Source organism: Peromyscus eremicus, chromosome 7 (assembly GCF_949786415.1).
Source record: "Peromyscus eremicus chromosome 7, PerEre_H2_v1, whole genome shotgun sequence".
Taxonomy (NCBI): Eukaryota; Metazoa; Chordata; class Mammalia; order Rodentia; family Cricetidae; genus Peromyscus; species Peromyscus eremicus.
The window spans coordinates 114,875,857-114,899,479 of record NC_081422.1 but is presented as its reverse complement, the minus strand read 5'-3'; the positions used below and the strand labels follow the sequence as shown (position 1 = coordinate 114,899,479).

Genomic DNA, 23,623 nt, shown 5'->3' with positions numbered 1-23,623 from the left:
CCTTAAACAAGAGTAGAAATATACACATAGTATAACAAAATTAACTTTAAATTTGTATCAATAAACTAAAATCTATAACAATGTAAAACATTTCAAACAAGTTGTTGCTCTTTAAAAGTAGGTTCATTAATCTACCCTTTCATCCTATCATATCTATATCATATCCCCTTTTCTTCTTTAGAAAGAGCTCGCATTTATAATCAACCTGATTTAAATAAAAATATTGGTTTTTCTCTGCCCAGAGGGCTCTTCTGATATGGGACAAAAGAATCTCTCAACCTTTTTTTTTTTTTTTTTTTTTTAGCAATATGTTTGGGTTTAGATAAGGAGTGAGCCAGTTCCATCTGCAAAGCCAGCTTGGTATATTTGGGAATTTGGGCGTAGCTTCTCTTACTACTTCCTCCTGGAGAGGGGCACTGTATCTTATGGGGACACAAAGAAAATTTTAGGATTATGGAATAGTCCATGAAGGTGTATCGTCTGAGCCAGTTGCCTTGAAACCATTCTGGATGTTGGATCATCTGGGCCATGGTGTCATCAGAGACCTTTCAGGGGGTCTTGGCTGGTCAAACCTGATGTATCTTAATCTGGAACAAATCCATAGCCTCTTGCTTTCTGTGGAAACAAAAGCAGAGCCTCCTTTCCAAAGCAACATATCCTTAGATCTAAATTTTGAAGTCAAGGTATCTTTAAAATATACATATTGGCTTAACTTAACAGCTTTTACAATCAAATGTTTTTCTGCAGTTAAGAATCCCAAAGACAACACAATCCAGATTCTCTCTGTGTAATATCCATCTTTACATGGCTTATTTTTTATACTAACTTTACTGTCTCTTTAAAGACTTTATTTTTAAAAACTATCTATTTCTTTATATAACTGTATTTATTCCTTTTTCTCTCTCTTCCAAGCCTACATACATTTTTACACACATTGTAAAGCATTTAAAGTCCTGTTCCATCTGAATCTGTCTTATTGTGAATCTATTGTTTTAAACTGCAGCATTACTAGGGCTAAAATAACAGCTTTGGCTGGTGGCTCCGCCCACCTCAGCTTCCCAACATGGCAGTGGTACGTTTACCGCCAGCTCTGGGAGCCATCAACTCTTAGAAACAGTGGTTCTATGCTTCTATCAAAGGAGCATGTAGCCCAGAAACCTCTTTTTTTTTTTTTACTAGCAAAGACTAAATCCACCACGCAGCATAATGTGCCCTTGTAGATGTCTCATTCCCGCCATACTGCCGGTCAGATGCTCACGCCAGGAACCCACCATAGTAGCTCAAACCCGCAGGCTGCCACTAACTTGAGAGAGACAACTAGGAAGCTGTTTTTAGCTCCATTTTAGAATCTTTTTTTTCAGGTTTTAGGTGGAAACTCTTGCCCCATGTTGGGCACCATTTGTAGCTAGAGAGTTTTCTCTCCAGGTCCCGCCAATCCCCGGCAGTCCCTTAGCCCACTTATAAAATAAACACACAGACGCTTATATTATTTAAACTGCTTGGCCATTAGCTCAGGCCTACCATTGTCTAGCTCTTACTCTTATACTCAGCCCATTTCTGTTAATCTATATGTCCCCACGTGTTTTGTGGCTTTACCTGTTGTCTTTACATGTTGCTCCCTGGACGGCAGGCTGGTGTCTCCTCCTCTTCGCCTTCCTGTTCCCCCAATTCTCCTCCCTGCTAGTCCCGCCTATACTTCCTGCCTGGCTACTGGCCAATCAGTGTTTTATTTATTTACAACATATAGGACATCCCACATCAACCCCACCTTCAGGGATGCTCTCAGTGGCCTCACTTTTCTGAGTGACCAAATTGGTATCACCATTTGTTGAGAGGACAGCTTCACCTTGGAAATTCCCAGGGGATGTTCTCCTCATTCTCATCTTATCTCTAGACCCTGAATGTACGAGGTCAAGCTGGACTTAATGAAAAACATGTCTTTTCAATCATCAGGTCATTGTAGGTGGTACTTGAGGACCCCAGGGTGTTCTCACAGCCAGAACAAACCCACACCACCCCTCACTCAATGCTCTGCTGCTGCAGATGTGGGGCTGGGTGGTGATCTGTCTTGGAGACACTGCCATGTACCCGAGGTTTCAGAGGCAGCAATGGTTTTCTGAGGAGATATTTGAGTGTCTCACTCCCCTTCCACCCCCAACAGTGTGTCGTCAGATGATGGGTGGAAACAAGAAAAAGCCAAATGAGATTTTTCCGGAGACCACGGTGGAGGGAAATGCACAGAGAGCAGCCACCTCCTGGTGCGCTGAGTCAGCCCTGCTCTGCTGTGTGTGCTGTACGGCTGCTCCCTAATTGGACCCTTTGCCTGCTGGAGGTTCTCTATGGCCTTGTGTTTGGATAGTTGCCTTTTTGCTGAACTTTTCCCTCTCTGCCAAAACAAGGCTCAGGTCCTTTCTTTAGGATGCTTTTCTGTAGCTCTGAGGTGTGAGTCTCTGTGCACAGAGCAGATACTCCATAAATGCACTGAATTTGGAAAAGACGAAATTCCAGGAAGCAAGTGTCCAGCAGGCCCTCTCAGTGGATTCAGTATCCTTACTGTACAGACAGCTGACTAATGGCCACCGAGGAGCAAGTGTGATCTACACAGCCGGGTGTGCTCTCTGAGGCCAAGGCCTGTGTCTTTGTGGTCCCTGTATACTCTGAGTTCACTAGAGAGTCCCAGAACCTTCCTGTTGAACTGAGGAAAGAGGAAGGGGTACCTGCTTAAGCCAAGGTTCCAGCTGAAGTAGCTCTGAGGTGGGAATCCTGGGCCGGGGCTCACACTGCAATGACAGCCATCCCTCAAGACAAAACCATGGCAATGCTGCCGGACCCAAGAACAGCTCAAGGTGCCAGGGGCAAGCTTTGCCAGCTCCCTGTCATGTGAACCCAGGAACCTGATTTTACTGTGTAACTCACACAGGAGATATTTCAAACCCATGTCTTTTTGTGTGTGTGTGTGTGTTTCCCTATCCTGAAGTCTCTCAGTTCCATGGTCCTACAAATTGCAGGTTTTGTGAAGTCACCTGCTGTTGACTCAGTAGAGACGACCTGATGTAGCCTCCTTCTACCTCATTTGCCCCTGACCCCACGTACAGGTGCTTGTGGGAGGGAGTGGGATGTGGAGGGCTGGTGGGTAATCAGTGAACTTTCAGGTGTGTTTACAGCCAGCACTAACTGCTGAACACTAGTAAGGCCGTGTATATGGCTGCAGCATGCCTGGTTGTCAGTTCTGGCCATATGCTGCGATATATATATATATATATATATATATATATATATATTAGTATCATGGTATTATATAACATGGCAGTGTACATACAGGACGGTCTCGGAGTGCTGGGGCCACTGATACGTAGCCAGGAATGCGCATTTACTTAGAAAATTCTCCTTTGTCCTTGAGCTGCATTTAAATTCCTTTCTCTAGATAGACCCACCTTGCTCTTGTGGTTTTCAGTTCTACCGCTCAGCCAGAGGTGAGGTTTTAAATTTCTTTTCAGTGTCTCCTCCCAAGCGAATGTAGTTAATGTATGTCGACTACTCATTCTCAGTGTGCACAGGTTCAAGTGTGTGAACGTGTGTGTCTGTACATACTGCAACTTGAGTGGAGTTTAAAGGGATGTGGACACAGCTCTCACGCGTGTGCCCCTGTGGAATCCCGAGAGGAAACACAGCTCTTTAAATGTTTGCGTTTGTAACCTGTCTTGTCAATAGCCTCCTCCTTTTGACTCTGTTCTAACCAGATGCCCTGTTGCTGTCCCTCAGCTACCTCTGCCTCTAGAGCAGAAATCCATGCTGCACGGGCTTGCTGGGCCTCAGGGGGCAGGGGCGTGCTTCCTCTGTCCCCGTCGGTCTGTTTCACTGAGGACTTCCACCAGCTTCATGTCTCCACGGTGGGCCCATCACCCCTGGCGTTTGTATCCATTGTAATGAATGCAAATAACAGAGAAAACTCAATCTGCCTTCTCTGCAGCTGATGTGATGCTCTGGAGTTTTCTCTGCATCTCCTCTCATCTTTCCGTTGGCGTTCTGTCTGCTCCTGGTTGATGGACAGGCATCGCTTCTGTTTTATAGATATTTATGCCGATCCAAAATGGCAGGCATCACTTTGATGATGAATGTGTGTGTTTGCTTTACCCACATTGTCCTTCATTCACAAGAAAAATCTCAACTCTGGGTTTTTCACTTCTATTTTAGAACCTGGCTGAGCAGTTTCCCTGACCCCTGATCACAAGGATAACCTCCGGCCACGTTGTTGTTTTCGCCTCAAGTTTGGCATTGCAGACCCTTGACTCCCAACTAGTTCTGGTTTTGTCTAATTTGAGGGAAGCAGTCACTTCCAATACATTTTTAATATGTCTGAGACTATTTGATAAACAGCGCACTTCAAGTGATTGGCCACTTGACCAGGCATCACTTCTGTGCCAGTGGCTCTGTAGCTCTGGTGTTCGTGGGGCCCACAGGGAGCCTTATAAGTCCACGGGGACCATGGGGAGCCTTCTGAGTCCACAGGGAGCCTTATGAGTCCACAGGGACTACAAGGAGCCTTATGGGTCCACAGGGAGCCTTATGGGTCCACAGGGACCACAGGGAGCCTTATGGGTCCACAGGGACCACAGGGAGCCTTATGGGTCCACAGGGACCACAGGGAGCCTTATGAGTCCACGGGGACCATGGGGAGCTCTGTAAAAGTGCAGATTCTTGGTCCCATGTGGAGCTCTGGCTCCTTGGCTCTAACACGGAGCTGGGGACTGTTTTCTTCTGGTGCAGGTCTCAGTAGCCAGCCCTTTGTGTCATGGAAGACTGACCTGCAATTCAAGTTCAGTCCTGAGTACTGTGGTAGATCTGGTTTGTAGGCAGATTTTTCTGTCCCACCTGCTACTCTCAAATAATGACATGGAGACTTAGTATTACTTATGAAAGCTCAGCCAATAGCTTAGGCTTGTTTCTAACTAGCTCTTTATTAACCCATTTCTATTAATTCACTTTCTGCCTTGTGGCTTTATAACCTTTACTGTACTGCCCATGCTGCTTTCCTGCTTCCTCTGTGCCTGGCTGGTGACTCTGTTGCCTTCTTCCCAGCATCCTCTCTGCCTTGAAAATCCTGCCTGGCTATTGGCCATTTAGCTTTTTTTTGGGAGGGGCGGATTTGGTTTTTGGTTTTTCTGTGTAACAACCCTGGCTATACTGGAAGTCACTCTCTAGACCAGGCTGGCCTTGAACTCACAGAGATCGGCCTGCCTTTGCCTCCTGAGTACTGAGATTAAAGGTATGTTACCATTGCCCAGCTTAGCTTTTCATTAAACCAATCACAGGGACATCTTCACACAGTAAAAGGAATACTCCACAACACTGGTTGGATATTTTAAACCCCTGGGTCTTCTCACATTCACGTTCAGCTTCCAGAAGCACCGAGTCTTCTGAGAACTAGCTATGGTTTCTGGGGCATTACACCCTAATTAATATTCCTCTTTTATAGGAACACCATGAAGTGTGGTATTGGACATGTGTGATCTAGGAAGAAAGCATCTTCCCGGGGTTTGTTGTATTATAAAGAGAAAAAGTAAGAGCCAGAGAGACCTGGCAGTTAATTTCCAGGCTTCAAAAGTGGCAGTAAGACATAATTGCATTAATTTGATGAATTTTAAGACTTGTCCCAGGGCAGCCTGGACTTTACTTCAAGGATGGTGTTTCCAGGGTCATTTCAGGAGGATATTCCCAGCTGAGGATTCTTGTCCAGGATCAGTGAAGCAGTCAGACTTGTTCTCAGTGCCCAGCCTAGGTTCTGGACCAGGCAAGGCCATGGCTTCTCGGTTCCACAGACTCTGGAGGAGGTGATGCAAGTGGGCCAGACTCCAGGGATCCTGCCATCGTCTCTGCCACTGGAGAAGATGTTACAGCTGGGGTCACGGGGACACAGCCTGTAATCCCAGCACTTGGGAGGTAAAATTGAGAACAATGAGTCTAAGACTAGCCTGACTACACAGTGAGACTCCATCTCTGGAAAGAATAAAAAGTGTTGTGATCTGACAGTTGACAACCATGAGTGACCATGCTCACAATGGTGTCTTTAGGATTTCTGTAGGGAATCACAGGGCTCTCCAGATGATGTCATAATGATGGCTCCTTCAGTCAGTACCCAGGAGCAAGTACGTGCTTCAAGTACATTCCCTTAATCTTCCTAAGAAATCTGACCCCACCCTCGTGTGTGTGTGTGTGTGTGTGTGTGTGTGTGTGTGTGTGTGTGTGTGTGTGTACATGTATATGGATATGTACCTAGAGGCCAGAGCCTACTCTATCATTCTCTATCTTATTCCCTTGAGCTAGACTGGTGGCCAGCAAGCCCACATGATGCTCATGTCCCCATCCCCAACAGTGCTGGGTCACATGTGTGTGGCTGCCCTCAGGTCGGTTGGTTTCGTTTGGTTTAGTTGTTGTTGTTAATTTTTATTTTTGAGAATTTCTTACATCTATGCCGTGAAATATGAATCTGGAGCCAGTCTGAGAGCCTGTTCTAATGACAACACGGTTTTTGTGTTACCTGACATGATACACAGTGTTTAGGAAGGCAGCAGACATGAACAGAGGTCAGGTGTTAGTAAACAAATATGGTGGCATAGTGGCCTTCACCCTAGCCAGTTGGAGACAGTGGTGTCTTGCTTTGACCGTACACCTAAAACCAGTAGGAACTGCAGTCCCAAGCCTGTCCTACACTCATCTGCGGAGGCCTACTCCCAGAGGTGGTGCACAGGTAACCCGGGAGAGTAACTCGGCCTGCATTCCACAGTTGCTGCCTGTGATTCCATGCTGATCTCAGCTCCATCCTTCATTTTCATGGACCTGTTGCAATAACTCAGATCCTTTGAGATTTCCACGCTCAGAATCCACCCTGACATAACTCATGGTACAGCCATCACTACGGCAGTGTCCTTTTAAATCTGGATTAGCATTCCTTGAACACTATGAGTTTGTAGATGCATCCGCCATCTTCTACAGGGTGTGTGTGAGAGCATTACTGTTCAGACCTCAGCACTGAGAGGACAGCCATGGTGGGCCACACAGTGCCCTGGCTGTTCACTGGCGTTGACCTCAGGAAATGTATTAATGATTGTCTCCTCCTCAGGAGTGATCCCTGGGGCTGGCCCCTGTCCTCAGTATTTCACACACACACACACACACACACACACACACACACACACACACACAGCTCCACATGGTATTCTAACTCCAGAGAAAATGTTCTGTGTCTGTTTTAGGATAGTAGCAGCCAGAATCGCAAACATAAAACTTAACTGTGACATTTCTTCCAGATCTTTATCTTGGTGCTATTATTATAGTTTAAGAAAATTAAAGTGTAGAGCAAAACTCCAGATATGACTGCCAATCCACTGAATTCAAAGCAAATCCTGTTTTTTATTAAAATACACAATTTTTAAAAGCTAATTTGACAGCTTGGTTCAAAGCAGAAGGATACTGGAGTGTGAGGCTGGCTTGAAAACAGCGATGTAAACGCCATTTCTGCCACCGAAAAGGCCCCACCTGTTACTGTCTGTCACACACACCGTGGGAGGGAAGCACTTAAAAAGACATTTTCTCTGTGCGTGCCTTTTCTCCCCACATTTACCCCCTTGGGTTTTCTCAAGAGATAGTATTAAAAAGTTAAGAGCCATGTCTGCCTTTTAACTCATTAATAATTCACCTTCCTCCTGGCGCAGAAGTGTTGGCTGGACCCATTAGCTGTAGGGTCAATACGACGCCACTGTATACGACGCAGCAGGGGTCGGTGAGTTCACAGTGAAGAGATAGGCAGGCCAGGGCACTGGCCGTAGCCGTACTAGCCCAGGAGCCCAGCACACATGCCCATCATTTGTGCTGCCGTGAATAAGCTCTGGGAAGATCTGTGCGTGTTTCGTTTTCCTGGGCATAGACCAGTGTGTGGCTGCTGGATGGTTTGGAGCCTAGCCTGGCAATAGCGAGGCCAGCGCCCTGCCTCCGAGCCGGCTGTTCCCGGCCCTGCTAACCTGACGGGTTTCCTGGGGTAAGAATGACCCCTCTGATCCGTCTCTTTAGTTCTTGCTGGCAAAGAAACTGGGCTATGGTTTTGCTGGTACCACACTTCCGTCTGTAGAACATCCTTAGTCTTGAAGCTCTTAAGCCTGTTTGAGGGAGGGCAGGGCCTATGGGGTTCTGATTCTTCCTTTAAAATAAGGTCTCACTCTGTAGCCCAGGCTGGCTGCCCCTGAACACATAGGTGACTCTTCTGCCTCAGGATTATAGGCATGGACTACCTCACCTGCTTTGCAGTTCTTATTCTCCGGGGCTTCCCCTTCCCCTGCACAAAATCTGTGTGCTTCGACTCAGAAACTGTGGGAAGACATCGTGGTCCCTTGAGAGTGACATTCCTGCCTCAAGAGTGAGGTAGAGTGGGAACCTCTGGCCTTGCTAGTGTGCCTCATCCATAATGCAGCCATGCTTTGAGAATAAGCTGAGATGAGGGCCATCAAAGCCCCCACTCCCTGAGCAGGGGCTGGGTGGAGGGAGGAGACTACTGCCACTTGTCTGGACTTGACCTGGAGTGACTTTCGTCATCACGTGAGGAGCCTGTGGGAGCCTGGAGTCCCTCCTGGTTGTCACCTCTCACTCTGTAGCTTGCTATTCTCAGTTTCAACCCCAGTCATTCTTTTAGGCTCCCATCTTCCCACACAGCTCAGTCCATGCACAGGTGTACTCCCAAGACTTGTTCCCAGAGGAGCCTGAGTTACGGCTTGGAGGTCAGAAGAAAGCTCTGTGCAGAAGGGGATGTGCAGCCGTGACCCTCAAGCCCTGCTTGTCCCGGTCCAGGAAGCCCCTTATCTCAGGACCTTGCAGCCAAGCATGCAGAAGCCCACTTCCATTGTGCATGATTGACAGTTTGCTGTCTGTATTTTACTGTATGGAGACAGACAGAGGAACCAAGCTGAGGCCTCAATAACCTGACTGGGTCCCTGGGGACGTTTGTGTGTTATTCCTGACATGCCTGCATGTACATGTCATGTGGCCACAAGATCTTAATTTGAATGAGCACCACTTCTCCTGTGTTCTCTGGAAAGTGGAATTAGCACTCAAGCACAGGCTGGAAATGCTAAGTAGTTAGCGGCCCCCTGCCTCCCAGAGCCTCTCTTCTCGCGGTGACTCTTCTAATGATTTAATCTTAATTTAGGCAGAATACACTATCCCTGATCAGCTCATGAGCTGGAAGCTCTAAATGTTATTAAAAATAAGGCAGACTTTTGAACTCTGAGAAGTATGTCAAAATCATTTAAGAGCAAGCTTGCTAATAGAAGCAAAGCTGTGACTTGCCTTAAAAACACTGCCTGCTCATTTGTAGTTGGGAGTTTGGCATCTTATTGTGTTTGAATATGATGCTGATTATGTTCTGACTTAAGTGCACAGTTGTATCTTCTGGTCTCTAGCTGTCGACTCTTTCAGCATATTCCATCTTTATAAAAAGTTCACTCATTCTTTAAATATTAAAAAATTCCCCTCTGTCTGCATTGAATTAGTTAGGCATAGATTATTTAGATTTTTTAATTTTTAAGTTTGTTTACCTAAAATTTGACATACACAGATCCATGGGCAGATGCTTGCTAACATGGACCTTAATTTTCCCTAATCCCCCAGCAGATGCTCAGTATAAACTTTTTACTGGAATTAAAACTTTTTGTTGCCTTCATTTAAAGATCGTCTGTTTGCTTTGATCAGTGCTGTCTGCAACTTGGAATCTGAACTTTTGGGAGAATAATTGAGCAGAGAATAAATGTGTGCTGAAACTGGACACTGTTCTAAATATTCAAGTACTTTGCAAATAGCTACTTCAGTGGTTCATTACAACATGCTGACCTTAAAAAAATCCACAAAGCAGCTGTTTTCTGCCCTAGTTAGCTCTCTCAACGTGACTCAGCCTAGAGTCCCCTGAAAAGGGTTCCACTGAGGGACTGCCCAGATCCGATGGCCTGGGGGCTTCTCTGTGGTGTTTGTTGTGAATGTTAATTTATGCAGGAGGGCCCAGCTCACTGTGGGCAACACTGTCCCCTAGGCAGGTGGTCAGCATGAGCCTGAGAGGACGCCAGCAAGCTAGGTTCCTCCATGGTCTCTGCTTCAAGCTCCTGCTTGAGTTCCTGCCCTGACTTCCCTCCACGATGGACTCTGACCGGGAATTGTGAGCCCGATAAATCCTTTTATCCCCTAAGCTGATTTTGGTCAGAGTGGGTGTTTTGTCTTGTTTTTATCACAGCAACAGAACGAAACTCAAACAGATGTCTTCTGCATGGCTGGGTCAGTGGTCATGACCTGCCTTGGTCTGTGCTTGTCTTGAAATGTCCTTACCCCTCCATCAATTTTTTAAGGACTCTTGGTTAACATTTATTTTCAGGGCATTCTAAACTGCTTTTAGGGATCTGCTGCTGTTCTGATATTTTCGACTTTGTAGGTGACTTGATGTTTCCCCTTACGGTGTTTCATATTGTCTCTTGGCTCTGTGTTGTGAGCAGGGCCTCTAGGTCAATGTCTATTGAGGTTCTGAATACCACTTGGGTTTGGATATCTGCCTTTCTCTCAACCTGGGAAATTCTGTGCCCATGGTTTCACTAAATAAAGTCTCTACACCCTGAGTGTCCCCAAGTCCCTCCTACCCCATGGACTCTGCATCCTGAGTGTCCCCAAGTCCCTCCTGTCCCATGGACTCTGTACCCTGAGTGTCCCCAAGCCCTCCTGTCCCATGGACTCTGCACCCTGAGTGTCCCCAAGCCCTCCTGTCCCATGGACTCTGCACCCTGAGTGTCCCCAAGCCCTCCTGTCCCATGGACTCTACACCCTGAGTGTCCCCAAGCCGTCCTGTCCCATGGACTCTACACCCTGAGTGTCCCCAAGCCCTCCTATCCCATGGACTCTACACCCTGAGTGTCCCCAAGCCCTCCTGTCCCATGGATTCTGCAGTTTGGTCTCTGGACTGTATCCCAGAGGGGTATTGTGGCCATGTCCATTGATGTCCTTGTTGGTGTTCAAATGCAAGTTTCATCACCTTGACCTCTGTCTGTCATGTGCTTCTGCTTGGCTGGGTCACTGGCAGTGCCATCCTTGGACTTTTATTTGGTTCACTGAATTTTTCATTTCCAACCTTGGTATTTGATATTCAGGAATCTGTTTCCTTGCTAAATTTCCATTCCATTGTTTTTCTCATTCATTTTACTGACTTTTTCAGGGGTGGGGAGAAAAGCTGTGCTCAGCTTCTCTGTTGCCAGAAAGTGTCAAACAAATCACAGAAATATTTGGGAGTCAAGATGCCAAATCCTATTTGAGAACCTTAAACTAAGTTTTCCTGCAGTGACCAGGGTCAGTACTGTAGAACTCAGTGCCGCAGACGTGATGGATTCAATCTGACGTCTTTTTTCTGGGCAGATCCTGTCGCTGTTAGCATCTGCACCTCGGAGTTCTGCGGTGGGGGCACATCTGGCGGGGTGCAGGGAATGACTGTCCCTCCCTGACTTACGTTCATATTGATGCTTTCTCCTGCTTCTTCGCTTGTATTGACTGGATTTTAAGTAAAGACACTTTGATTGCCTCACTTAAAGTAAATGCATGTACTCACCAGAACCATTTCTGTGGGAAGCATTGATGAGTCAGTCACTCACTCCACAGTGTGGATGCCGTCCTGCCGTCTGGTTGAAATTTAAATAAATCAGGATGGTGTGAACTCTTTTCAGCCACCTATACACTTGAAGTAAGTCAGTGCTGACGTGTCACATCCACTCCTGGTGTGCGGCCTAGAGCTAATTAGAGGGACCTTGAGCCCAGCAGCATTCTGGTCACTTCTGGTCTGTCATTGCACTGAAATGCACATCTTCCCTGATCTTAAAAGACGGAACAATATTTCACTTAAAATGAAATAAATGCTGGCTGGTTAAGCTAGTCTAGTGTTCTCCCCCAGGCACACCCACCTCAGTGTGTTGGTTGCTCTCCGTCTGTGGGGCCTTGTTCTTGCTAATAGAGGCAGCGGGCAGCATGCATGGCCCACAGGCAGTAATGACCCCGAATCATGCCTTTTCGGGTGTCATGAAATGCAGCAGTCTCCCAAAACCCCTTGAGCCTGGTCCTGCTCCGTCCATACAGGCTGCAAAGTCTTGGGTAAATCCAAGTCTGAGGGATTCAGCTGAACCAGACGACCATACACGAGCTCTTTGCCCCCGTGGCTTCAGGTCCCGGCTATTGTAGATCTGACTGAGCCAGAAACACGTGACACGGTCAAGCTTTAGTTATAATAAATAAAAGATTAAAGGCTTGAACTGGCCTCAGCTACAAGTTCTGCCCATGGTGCTCTCCTTGCTAGACCCATCAGTGTGTTCACATACATGCACCTGTGAGTGTGGGAGTGTGTGTAGCAAGTGTGAGCATGTGAGGTCAGAGGAAAACCTTGGTTTCTCACCTTCCACCTCGTTTGCCACAGGCTAGCTGGCCGGAAGCTTCAGGGGCTCCTCCTGTCTGTACCTCCCGCCTCACCACATCTGGCTTTTACATGGGTTCTGGGGGGTTAAAACTGAGGTCCCCATCTTGTGCGAGAAGTACCTAGCTACTGAGCCATGCTCCCGGCCCTGTTTTCCTGCTTTTGCATAGTGAGCTGTTGTACTTCAGAGGGTTCCAGGCCTCACCAGCATGTACAGTGATGAAGGGTCACCCACATGTGGTCATTGCACACCAACACTAGTGAGGGCTTACTGTAGTGTCCTGGGAACAGGGTTTGCTCTCCTTTGGGTGGTTAGCTAGGTCCTTGATCTAGACATACATTAAGCTGTAAGTTACACACACACAGGTATTAAGAATGTCTCTGGCACTGAGAGCCCCTCCTTCCAAAGCTCACCAGAAAAACAAAAAACCTTGAACTTCGCCAACTTAGAGGTATGTGAATGTTCTAGAAGGTCAAAGCAGTATTCACTCGCATCTCTAGGATGCTCTGTGTGCCTGTGTTCCTCTGCCATGTGAACATGCATTAGCATGGGGGACTTGTGATGGCCTCAGCCTCCGGTGCAGAGCTCAGTTGTGCAGACATCAGTAGAAAGGCAGCAGGAAACTCCTCAGGTTAAGGAGACACAAGGCAGAGATCTCGGGGAGCTTCTGTCCTGGAGAGAAGTTGAGAGAAGTTCTGGCCCCATCCCTGACTCTGACCTGCTGGGTCTAGAACTCTGAAAAGCTGCCAGTGTCTGAGGGTTTCCCACTGTGCAGAGGGGCTAAGGACAGTATCCCTCCACTCCTGCTTTGCCAGGACAATGTGCTAGAACCTTCTTGGGATGCTTATGTGGTGGGATCCACCTCAAACTCAAGTAGCTAAGGCTCACCCTCTGTTCTGCCTTCAGAGTTCACAGCAGGAAGAAGCCACACCCAATCCCACTTCAGTGGCCACCCGGGCTCCTGAAGGAGTCCAAAGTCATGAAGCTCTCCATGAGCTGACCCCATTGTGCTGAGGCTCAGCCAGCATCTGTGGAGCTGGCAGGACGTAGAACAAAGTCTAGAGATGGATGAGGCAGGAGAGGATGACCCCCAGCTGGGCAGGGGGTGTAGCAGTACAGTCCTCGCTGGCTCAGGCCACCTTTCCTGAAGGCCAAGGCGTGATGGCCTCGCATGTTTGCTCACGTGGTTCTTCCCGGCACACCCCCCTCTTGTCCTCTCTCGGCTTCTGTATTCACTCCCTCCCACCCGTCCTCTCTGTTTTCTCACCCCACCCCCACTTCATTTATCCATTCTGTTTATTCTTAGTCTCGTATTCCCTCACCCTAAGGCCTGTGCAGTCTACCTTGTCTCCTTACCACTCCCAGGGAGCCTTAGCTGCTTCCTCTGGCCCTTAGTCATCAGAGAGCCCTTTCCAAAGACCTCTGGTGTCTCAGGAATCACACATACACAGAGTCACACACACAACACTCAGAGTCACACACACAACACAGAGTCACACACACACAGTCTCACACACACACACACACACACACACACACAACACAGAGTCTCACACACACAGTCACACACACACACACACACGCACACAAGTCACATACACAGAGTCACACACACACACACACACACGCACACGAGTCACATACACAGAGTCACACACACACACACACACACACGAGTCACACACACATGCAGGCACATAACACACAGCACTGAGAGCCAGCAGCCTCCTGCCTCCCCCCCACCCCCCTTCCCCCCACCCCCCCACCCCCCCCCACCCCCCCACCCCCGTGGTAGACAGAGCTTCCTTCTCAGCCTCAGCGAGGAAGCTCAGCTCTGTTTTACCAGGTCCGGGGTCTATGCACTGACTGTCCACCAAGCTGATGCTAAACACCCACCCGTGCAGCTGGATGGTGGAGAGCCCCAGAAGGTTCAGTTCCGACTGCCGTTGCACCCTCCTGGGGCCTTTTCTTCCACACTGAGTTATGTGGCTCCTCTTCCATTTTTACAAGAGACCATTTTTAGATCCATTTTATATTCATGGCAACATTCAAAGGAAGGTGCGGAGATTTTTCAACACCTGTCGATGTGTGGCCTCCCAGTCTGGGAGAGAACATGGCCCTCTCCGTGACCTCTTGATTCCAGCTCTGAACATCTTGGCGGCTTACGTGGGCCTGTAACCCTTGGCCTGGAGGTTGTTTATAGCTGATGAACCTCCCTGACACCATGTAGTCCACAATTCACACTAGGGTTCACACTTAGTGTGGGGCGTCCTGTGGGTTTGGACAAATGTGCCATGGCACACGTCAGATGGTATAATGCAGAGCCTCACACTGCCCCGACATCTGTCCTGCCCTACCGTGTTGTCCCTTTCTTGTCCCTGGACCTTGCCAGCCGTGATCATTTCTACTGCCCAGTAGTTGGTTCTTTCTCTAACAGTGTCACAGACCCCTTTCGGATTGACTCCTGTCCCTCATAACATTGCGTTGACATTCCCCCCTGTCTTGTCACTGCTCGGCAGCTCATTTCTGTCAACACGGACCAATATTCCTCATCTGGATACACCACACATTACTCATCCTTTTACCTTCTGGAAGGTGCTGGGTTTGGTTGCTTCCAGATTTTATCAACTTGCTGTAAGCTTCTGTGAGCAGGTTTCTGTGTGAATCTGTTTCCACTCCTCTGGGTAACTACCCAGAGTGTGGTCCCAGGAGCACATTGGAAGCATTGATGCAGTTCATAAGAAACGCTCGAAGAATCTTCCAAAGCAGCTGCTCATTTTTGCATTTCCAGCAGCAAGGAACCAAGTTCCTGCCTCACACACCCTTGTTATTGCTCGATGGCATCAGCCCCTTAGAGCACCACTATTCCGGTCAGCAGCTCTTCAGATTCAAAGCAGTTTAGTAAAGGTCTTGGCGAGTTCTCATTATAAACATACAGACAGGCAACAGACCCAGCCTAGCACTGGCCTGGGCTTTGGAAGCAGCCTGGGAGTGCTGGCTTCCCAGATCCTTGACCTTACAGCTGGGTTGAAGCGACTCACCTCTGTATTGTTTGCCTGTGTAGATGGCAGTGCTTTCTGAGCCTGCCTGCTCCAGATGTAAACCCATACACAGCAAGCCTTCCAGTGCCAGCGCCATCATCTCACACTCTCACGTCTTCTGGTGTAATGGGAGGCAGGCCCCAGGCCGGCTCACGCCTCCTACGGCTTCCTCTGCCCCTTTCAGCCCTGAGCTGAGTTTCTTGCACTGAGGAGAAGTTAGGTGGAAATGCCTCGAGACCCGCCCTGTGTGGCATCTGAGACTGGACAGATGCCTGAAGGGAGGAACTCGAGGCTCTCCCTGTAAGAACCGCCTTAACCTCCACCTTCTCAGCATAACATATGTTCAGGCGACTCCAGCATGGTGAATTCAGAGCTGTGTTTATGATGACTATGGAGAAGTCATGATTGTAACATCTAAGAGAAAACTTGGAACGTGTGGAATTGCCCTTGGAGGTCACTCTAGTCCTGTGGCTGTCCTGTGGCCCCTCAACTAACACCTGACGCAGTGAGCCTGGCAAGCGCTGGCCATAACTGAGGGGTTCAGAGCGCTCAGAAAATGACATGTTATTACCAAATTAGGGACACACTAGGTATGCAGCTTATGATGCCCCAGGATTGTCCCGACCAAACCAATAGGTTATCTAAAAGGTTTTAAACAGAAAAATAAATGAGATGTCCGGGAGTGGACACCCGCTTCTGCTGCCCACCCCCAGCACTGGCACAAACAGATGGGAGCTCTGTGTGGAGGTACCTATTCTCCTGGGAACCAGAACACGGTGGGACCCTGTGGCTCACTGTCTTTGACCAATCTGTGCTAGCCGGGCACCCTGGCCATGCAAAGAGATGTTCTTCTCTGGAATACAGCCCCAATTGCTCCAGAAGTACACTAGACACACTTTTTCCCTAAGTACCAAGTGTTGGGCCCATCAGGGCTCTGGGAACTGAGGCTCCTCACAGTATTCCAAGGGCCCTGTATTAGTAATTATTTACATTATCAGTAGGAACTAGATCTTCCATGTCAGGTTGATAGAGACAGATCAAGGATATACCCCAGCACAGAGAGCCCCACCAGAGGGTGTACCTGCCTTTGAGGGTTCTCTGAGACATAAGGAAACCTTAAAGAAGGAGGCCTTCTCCTGAGGCCTCCACCCACTCCTGCTGAGGCCCTACTGACCTCAGGCTGAGGTGCTAGTCTAGAAATCAATTTGTCAGGGTTAGCTCAGGCTGCCCAGGTACTACTTTGGGGCTCCTTTTCTCTGGGACAAGCTGTGTGGAGAGGAATACTTGGACAAAATTGTGTTTGGAAGGAAAGGAGGCAGGAGCTGGATTTTACAATCAGGTGCTGTCCACAGCCTGCTGGGCAGACATTAGACTCATACTGAAATTTAACAGTTCTCATCAAAGAAGTCACTGTGTTCCCCGTAACTCGATTCTCACCCGCCTCATAGACACTGGCAGTTTGAAAGTTAACTCCGAAGACATTAATCCTCTGACTGTATTTACACTGGCTCACGGGATCAAGGTCCAAAAGGCTTTTTAGCCAAGCTTAAGAAAACAGACATGTGTACCCTGTCCTCACACGTCCCTGTGTGTAACCTTGGTAAATAAGACTCACAGGAGTAAACATTGGTGACTCAATGTGACTTCCCCTTGAGTGTCTCAGGGTGCCTGGTGCTCGCTCACACCTGTACCAAGGACTCTGGAAAGTGAGACCGTCATCCTAGGAGGAGGCGAGGCTTGGACCTTGTTCCCAGAGATCAGAAGATTTTTAATCCTCAATGCAACGATGTTAGGGGCTGGCACCTTTGAGTGGTGGTTGGTTCATGAAGACTCTGTCCTTGAGAAGGGCCTGGAACTGTTACCACGGAGAGGGCTCCTGATGCATGGTGAAGTGTTCCTGCCCTCCCTCCCCCTTTCCCCTCCCTTCCACCCCCCTTGCCCTCCCTCCCTTCTTTTTGCCCTCCTTCCTTCCATCTTTCACCTTCAGTGATAGCAGAAAGGCTGTTGCATTGTGGCGGGACCTCGGCCTTGGAGCTTCCGATTCCAGAGAGACATAAATCTTGGTTCTCTGTAACTCACCTCTGTCCTGTGTTCGGTTTTAGCAACATCAAATGAGCTAAGGTACCCTAGAGTGTCCGTGCCCTGGGGCAAAAGGAGAACCGAGGCCACCCTCATTGGCCCTGGCTCTCTGCAGATCAAAGTCACAACCAAATTTCACCCCTTGGAGGTCCTGTTTGATCTGATTTTATTTCTGGATTTTGGACCAAGAAAAATCAATATAAAGATAAGCATCCTGTTCCATTCACAGCTGAAGTCTATACCCCAGGGGTGTAACAGGGGAAGTTTGCACCCTCACATCACCTCAGTTCTCTAGCCAGCAGGAAACCGTATCCCTCTGTCTGCCCTGAGTCCTGTTTTTCTTCCTTCTACCAAATTCAACAGAAATTATTTCTTCCTGCTTGTTAGAAGAAAAAAAAAAAAAGGCCCTAAATCTTGTGCTTGTTCAGCCTTCACACAACCCAGGTTCTGCCTGCTGGGTAACAGTCCCTATCTGTGTGTGTGTGTGTGTGTGTGTGTGTGTGTGTTTCAACTCTCAGCTCTGTCGGTTGCTGCCAGGCTCTCTGAGGTTCAGGATTGCTGGGGCATCTTTGAAAGCCTTCTGCACCATTTCCTCTGCCAGGCTCAGTGAGAAGTTTGCATGCACAGTGTAGCATCCCACCACCAGGAGGGTGTGGCTTGTGACCCTTAAAGACCAGTTGTGGGGAAATGGCAGACATCTGACTCCTAAATACCTGTCACTGTTATGGGGAAGTCTTGCAGAGAGAGAGCAAGAAGCAGGGTGAGGAGGCTTCATGTAGGAATACAGGAGCATGGAATAGAAGAAAGATAACCTGTGTTTTCAACAGGAAGCCATGTCCCCAATTTCCTTCCTGAGCCCCACTCCACTTTTGCTCACTTGCCCCAGCCTTCCCTTCTCAAAGCAGTGGCTATGGCTGCACCCTCGGGTGCTCCTGGGCCCTAGACTGCATCCTCCCTATCTTGACCCTTGGTGTTCCCTGCTTCCTCCTCCCTGTCTGCTCCCAGATGGACTTGGGGGCCCTACTTAAGCTGACAGCAGGTTTGTAGCCTCGGAGTCCCAGTATGGGTAGATCTAAAAATCCAGCCTTGCTCACACTCAGCTACCAGACTCATTTGTGGGATTTCACTTTGTGGCTTTACTCACCCCACTTCTGAAAAGCAAAGACCCAAGAACACCCACCTCACAGGGGTCTCACAGGGATACAAGGCAATAATGTCCGGAGGACCTTCACAGGCCATAATGTACCCTCATCAACCTATAGGACATCGTAGGAATTTATCTCTGACAATGGAAAGAGTCCCTCATTCAGTCAGGCCTGTTGACATGTCTGTCAAAGCAAGGCCCCAGCAAGGATATTCTCTCAGGATTCTGACATGATTCTAGCTTTAAGTCAACTTCTCAAGTTTCTGTCAGTAGTGAGACTAAGACATGAACAGCCTCCATCCTGTCCTGTTCTCTGGATGTTTCCGTTTTGTTGAGCTGACCTCATGCTCACAGATTTCTGTCATCCCTTTGTGCAGGGAGGAGACCGTTGTGACAGTCATCGTAGCAGTCCTGCCAGCCTTTGGTTCTGTTCACACTGGCTGTTTCTGTGTAGAATTTGATTTTATGGTGTTGGGTTTCTGTATGATTTTGAAGAAGAGCGGCTGAGCTCCGGGTCAGCCCTCGGCCCAGCTCGTGTTGCCCTTTCCCACTTCGGTCACTTGTGACCACCCACTGTCATCTTCTGACTCACATAACCCTGAGCCAAAGACACAACAGCAAGAGATGTCACCGCGGAAGCAACAGCAGCCACAGGCCAGTCTGAAGGGAAGCGCTTCCCCCAAAAGGAACTAAATCTGAACTCCTGATGCTCCGGGAAAGGAGTCGTTGCTTAAGCTGGGTGTGGGTTACAAGGCTAGTGTACACTAGAACTACCAGGCAACTATGAAAGCAAGAAAACCTGGCCGGAGAAACCACTGCCCGAGGCCAGCCGTGTGGCAGGGCCTGTGTTCAGGGCATTTCCAGCACACCCTCTCTTCTGAGGTACCACCAAGTCAGGCCCATGCGGATCAGCAGGTGTCTCCCTGTCATACAGTTCACTGTCTAGAACCTGACCCTGGAGAGGGCACTGACCCCTTTCCTTTGTGTTGATGCCCCATTCAGTCTCGTGTGATGTCCAGGCCAGTCGGGACCCTGTATGAATCACCTGCTCCTCCTGGAAGTGGGAACTGGGCCAGTCTTAGTTGAGGGGCATGGCAGCATTTGTTGTCACCTTGGCCCCTTGAAGTGTGTGGGAAGAGTCTGACCATGTTCCCTAACATCTGACCCATGCCTCCACTTGTCAGGGCAAGTTTCCGGAAGCTTTCTCCCCAGCCTTGAGCCATCCTTCAGGGTGGGTTCTCATCTTTCTTTGAAAAGGGTATTTCTCAAAAGACATACTTTCTGCTCTGCCAGACACTCCTGCAGCCAGGGATGAGCAGGGACTTTGATCCTGTGGGCGTTCTTTAAAGTTTGATCTTTTGATCTAATGTTTTGTTTCTCTGTTCTTAATGGCTTGCCTCGGAATTGCCTGAGTGGCATGTCAGGTAAGACAAACACTTTCTAAAGCAAAATCCATGTGCAAACGTTGCCACAGAGTCCCTAACCAGGTGCCATAAGTCACCCTTGAAAACTGGTGGGGGGTTTGAGTGCAGGACATCTGCTCTCCTCTGATTGTGATCATGACCCAGATGCCCCCAGAGTCCAGGTGACCCCTCACCACTCACCCTGCTCCATCACTGTCCTCTTGGTCTTTATAGAGAATAATAAGGAGCCTTTCCAGGGCATGCGCCACCCGCTGTGGGCTACAAGGAACTCACTCACTCATTCATTCATTCATTCATTCATTCATTCTGTCTCCCTCCCTCCTACCTCTCTCTCCCTCTCCCTCTGTACTCTCTCTGCTAGGTAACCCACTTCTCTGCTTTGGCTCCCCTGGAATGCAGACCTCTGAGCCAGGTTGAAGGGCAGCCCAGGGAGCAACCATAGCCTACTAAAAATTCATGTAATCTTACCCAGAATTCCTAGCAGGCAAAACCCTGAGTCCAGGGTATCTAAGTTGTGTAGCTGTGGCAGCAGCAGCTTGTCATACAAACCTTTCTCATCTTTGCCATCACACCAATAGAAGCTCTAGGCTCCTACATCCAATACATGTGAGACCCAGAGAACCGGAGCAGTACCAAACTGGAACCCAGCTTCCTAGGGTGGAAAGGACCACACTGCTCATTAGAAATCCTGGCAATCCATGAAAACTAGTCACTTGGATCCATGGACATTTTTATTCTGGGCCACTGTTGTTATAGCCGTGGGTTCTAGGCCAAAGCTTGACATTAATTTGGATTTGTCAGTGGCAAAGATCTCATGAATAATTTAAATTGGGATTCTGAGGATGCCACCAGTTTTCAAGAGTCAGTCCTTAGGGTTTTAGGGAAGTTAATTAATCTTTATCTCTGGAAGAAGAACACAACCACCGTGACGGAGTTGTGGGCTGTTGTCTGCCTGTGTTTCTGGGTAACATTAAAATGTACCATAAGCTAAGAAGTGCTCACAAACCAAAGAACTGGAAACTCCTGTGGCCAGAAACAGGGGAGACATTAGGTGAGCTTGGGGAGGTAGACTGTTACAAATTAATATTAGGATTTCTGCTTCTGGTCAACATGGAGTTATACAGATCAGATTTACCCTCCTGTTAAAAGTAGTTAAAAGGAGGAATGCGTGGGTGGAAGAAGAATTAATATGACACTAGACACTGGCAGTGACAGTTAGTGGTCCCTAAGAGTGGCATGCAAGCAGGCAAAGGACCCAGCTGAACACCGGGAGCATCTGTAGCCACAGCTTGTAGAAAACTGGCATGGACTGCAGCAGAGTCCCTGAGCAGAACGCACAGAGCAGAGGGTAGAGGGAGGCCAAGGCAGCTGTATTCCCAGGACACAGCTCTGGACAGGAAGCCTAGGATCCTCTGTGCCCCACTGGGTATTGAGCAGAACTCATGAGCACCTGTGTGGGAAGGATTCCCAGGGAACTGTGTCAGAGTGCTCACCCAGGGCCAGGTCGGTATTGTAGTACCTGGAAAACATAACTGGGTGTCAAGTAGAACATACAGCACTTCTTGCCTCTGGTGGGGAAATGTTAGCCCTGGACAGAGCCCTAGCAATGCGGAGAAGCAAGACCTCAGAGAATCACAGTCAGCTGCACTGCAAACACGTAATACAAGTCATTGTTAGAGGTGTGGAGAAGAGGAAAACCAATCCAGAGCCGACTCATCCTTCAAAATGGGCAGATAAGTTAGTGCCCAGTGCATGTGCAACGTCTCTCTCCTGGCCACACAAAATGGAGTGAGATTAGAAGAGCAGCCACGCCCACTCTGTGGGCGTGGCCTTGGTGGTTCTCTGTGGGTGGGCACCAGAGTGGCCTTGTTTTTGGTTTGTGCATGATGACTGTAGGTATTATTGGGTACAGTGTGATTTTGGTGTGGGCAGTGTGCAGCAACTGGGGTGAAAGGCTGTGGGGAGGGGGAGCAGCGTGCGGGAGAAAAGGAGTGTGTCCTCTTCTCTCCTCCCCTTTTCTATTTCTTCCCTGCCTTCTTTGGAGGGGGCTCCTCAGAAGCTTTTGCATTTGGACTGGGGATGGGGGCTGTGGACAGAACCTGAAGGCTTTTCTTTTGGATTCCATTCTAAGGCTCTCAAGAAGGCTGACCTTTAACCTTAGGCTACCTAGAAATGTGCAGGAACCACGGAAAGGACAGTCAGCCTGTCCCTGGGATTCCCCACATCCCACTGCAGTCACCTCCACAGGTGTCCCAGGCAGATCAAGACAGACCCTTTCTTCCTCTCAGAACTCCAGGACTGGTCTCTGTCACGTCCTCGTGACTCCACCCCCTGGAGGAGACTCAGCCCAGGGCAGCTTGTGTGTTTCTGCTAAAGTGTCCTGTGCTTTCCAGGAGGACATGTGAGTGGCAGGCCACCCGGTGTTCACAGGTCCCCTGAGTGCAGATCCTAAACCCTGTCATGACAGGAACATCAGTACTCTCACCTCTCCCCAACACTTCCCTTCAGCTAGGTCCCCTGAAGGACCAAAGCCAAAGGCCAAAGGTCAGCTCAGCCTCTGCCTATCACTGAAGAGGCTGAGAGGCCCAGAGGCTCTGGGCCTTGCTTTAGTTAATAATGTATATGTGGAGGCCAATTTAACCCTTGGCCAGGAAGTCCTTTCCTGTGGGTCAGCTTGGGGTTTCCCAAGCCCCACCCCACCCCCACCCACCATAGTTTCTTATCTCCCTCAGCCATTTGTCGGCTCTCCTGCAAACAACCTCCCTCAAGGCACCACCAAAGAAAGTCCTCAGAGTGTGACCCTGGCGGAGGGAGGGAGGGAGGGTGAGCCATTGGGGTAATCTTTCAGATATTTCTAAAGAGGCCGTCAGCATTTGATCAAGACCCGTGACCAAAATCACAGGAGTGTGGGAATTCCTGCGATGCAGCACTCAGGGCCAGGCTTAAATTCTAATAGATGCCTGACGACTTTAATCATGAAGTCAAAATATACTTTGATTCTAGTTTTCCTTTTTGTTTTATTTTCCTCCCAGTTTTGCTAATGGGAAAGAATTTCAGTACCCCTTTGAGAAAGACGTTCAAGGTGAAGTCTGGAGGACAGAGGAAGGCTGAAGAGGACCTGAGTCACTGTGGGCTTGGGTGGCTTCCCAGGCTCCTGTTTTGGTGGCTGCCCAAGTCTCCAGCTGGTTTCTGGGCAGGTCCCTGAGATGAGGGTGAGCCTCACGGAGGCGCCTGCCTGCCTGCCACTGTACCCAGCAAGCAGGCAGGCCACTCCCTGGGCCCATGCATCTCTGCCCCTGGCTTCCTGTGCTGTGTACCTGCCCACTGGCCTGGAGCAGCACCTCACCAGCCTCCCTGAGTAGAGACTTGGGCCTGGCCCACACTGAGGAGGGCAGGACATGGCCTCAGCCACCAGCTTGGCCACTGTGGTCTCCTCTCCTGTCCCTCTGACCCCAAGAC

General features: G+C 48.9%; 1 protein-coding gene across 4 annotated transcripts in view; it reads left to right on the top strand.

The window, feature by feature from the left end:
• The window catches only part of Ulk4 (unc-51 like kinase 4), a 312,713-nt gene that overhangs the window by 275,812 nt on the left and 13,278 nt on the right, over nt 1-23,623 (top strand). The window lies entirely within an intron of this gene.